Here is a 1,911-nt window from a genome sequence, read left to right on the forward strand (position 1 = left end):
CTTTTTATACGTGTTTTTAGACTCATTAAATGGGGCATTTCAATATTTTAATACTTTAGATTACATCAAAATTAATTTGAGTTGTTTTTAGTTATCAAGAAACCATTTTAAAGCTCATTTTGTTTTGTGTTAATCGTGTTAGAAAAAAAGAACAAACATTTTCCGGTATTGCGTCTATCAATTGCATTGTGCGTTTGCCATTTATAAACATTTAAATTTAAAGTTTCTTTCTAGGAAAGGTAACAAACAAGGATAAGGGGTATAAATAAATAAAATAAATAAATTGTGATATAATTTTTGTACTGACAATTTTTGGTAAATTTATAAGGAAGATATTGTAGAAGTGAATTTTCGTGGCCACTGAAAAGTTTCCGTGGCCCACCAAAAAGTTTCCGTAGCCTACCAATATTCTGTCTTTGGTTTGTGGCCCCAAGAGATAAGCCATGGCCCCCGTTGAGGAACACTGGTGTATTGATGAATATAATTGTTAATTTAACTTTCATAGTGAATTTTCGAAAATGACCTTTAAATATGTTAAATACTATTACTTATCCCACTAGATGTTGTTTTCCATGGCAAACTCTGTTTATTTATCTCTCAATAATACGAAAATTCCTGCAGCGCGTTGATTTATTAAAGTACATTTAGCAAGCCTTATATCGTTATAGAGAGAAAAATTTGTCCTTTTTAAAAATGTCAAAGCCAACTATGACTATCATTTAAAAAAATTAAAGTTTGTAGTATAAAAAAATTGTAAAATATAGAAGTAAATTAGTATGTTCATAATAAGCATTAAAATGTCTAAAACTTTTATTCGTGTCATTTTGCTGTATTTCTAATAATAACGATTCTACAACAGTTAAATGAGAAATCTGTAAATCTGTTTTTCGCTCATATCTAGTAAACTGTGGATTTAAAAAAAAAAGCTGTCCAAACTCTTTCCTCATTTAACCGAATCTGTATGTCTTATGGTTTACGACATTCCAATGACATTCAAATGAAAAAAAAACTCACCCTTATTTTTAACGAAATACTATTACATTGCAGTATCTTTATTGATATAAACTGATAAGTGCATTACAGTATGTACAAAGGGCAACGTATTCACCACCAACCACCACCGCGGCCCCAACCTCCTCCCCCCCCCCATCCCCTTCCGCCCCAACCCCCACCTCCCCATCCTCTTCCACCCCAACCTCCGCCTCCCCATCCTCTTCCGCCACCCCAACCTCCTCCGCCACCCCAACGACCTCCCAAAATTCCGAAGATGGGGCTCGCAGATTCCGCAACGTCCAGAACATCCACTTCTTCAGGACCGGGGCGGGGAATGGCGAACGTCAATGCGAGGGCCGCAAGTAAAACAAGCCCCTAAGACAACACATTAAATTGACGTTTTAGTAACAAATAACGATATATTACCTTGCCGAACATGTTGATTAGATCTATTCAAAATCTGTCGAGTACTACACTCTACAGAGATTTACTGAACGGTGTCCGACTTTTATACCGGCGTAATGCGTATGAAGATGCATAGTAAATTGCTAATTTATTACCGGAATCCCGATAATTGCATTTTGCCTCGATTTATGCAAATGTCATAAATCATAGATGTCTTCTTCTTGTTTGTCAGTGTAACAACATTTCAAATGCTTGGTATTTTTACTGAGAGTTGATGTCAACTTTAACCTTTAATAATAACAATTATTTTCCAAGTTTTTAGGATTACTTCCTTGTGTCATCATATGATTATTTTTACAAAAATCTCGTAGGTATTTCAGATGGAACGTATTTTGGGTAATTCCTTTTTTTAAATTACATTAATTAAAATCATTAATAATTCCCCCCAAATAGGCGTACGAATATACTAGCGAGTAGGTACGGTAAGCAGCCCCTGTGCAGGGTCTTTACTTC

At 35.0% G+C, this 1,911-nt stretch overlaps 1 long non-coding RNA gene across 1 annotated transcript; it reads right to left on the reverse strand.

Annotated features, from left to right (window-relative positions):
• Positions 1–1,308: 1,308 nt before the first annotated feature.
• LOC116160511 lies at positions 1,309–1,510 on the reverse strand. The gene is made up of 2 exons (XR_004143234.1): positions 1,420–1,510; positions 1,309–1,368 (listed from the first exon to the last, which is right to left on the reverse strand). It is a non-coding gene; the product is annotated as an uncharacterized LOC116160511 (long non-coding RNA).
• Between the last annotated feature and the right edge of the window lie 401 nt (positions 1,511–1,911).

Source organism: Photinus pyralis, unplaced genomic scaffold (assembly GCF_008802855.1).
Source record: "Photinus pyralis isolate 1611_PpyrPB1 unplaced genomic scaffold, Ppyr1.3 Ppyr1.4_LG1, whole genome shotgun sequence".
Taxonomy (NCBI): Eukaryota; Metazoa; Arthropoda; class Insecta; order Coleoptera; family Lampyridae; genus Photinus; species Photinus pyralis.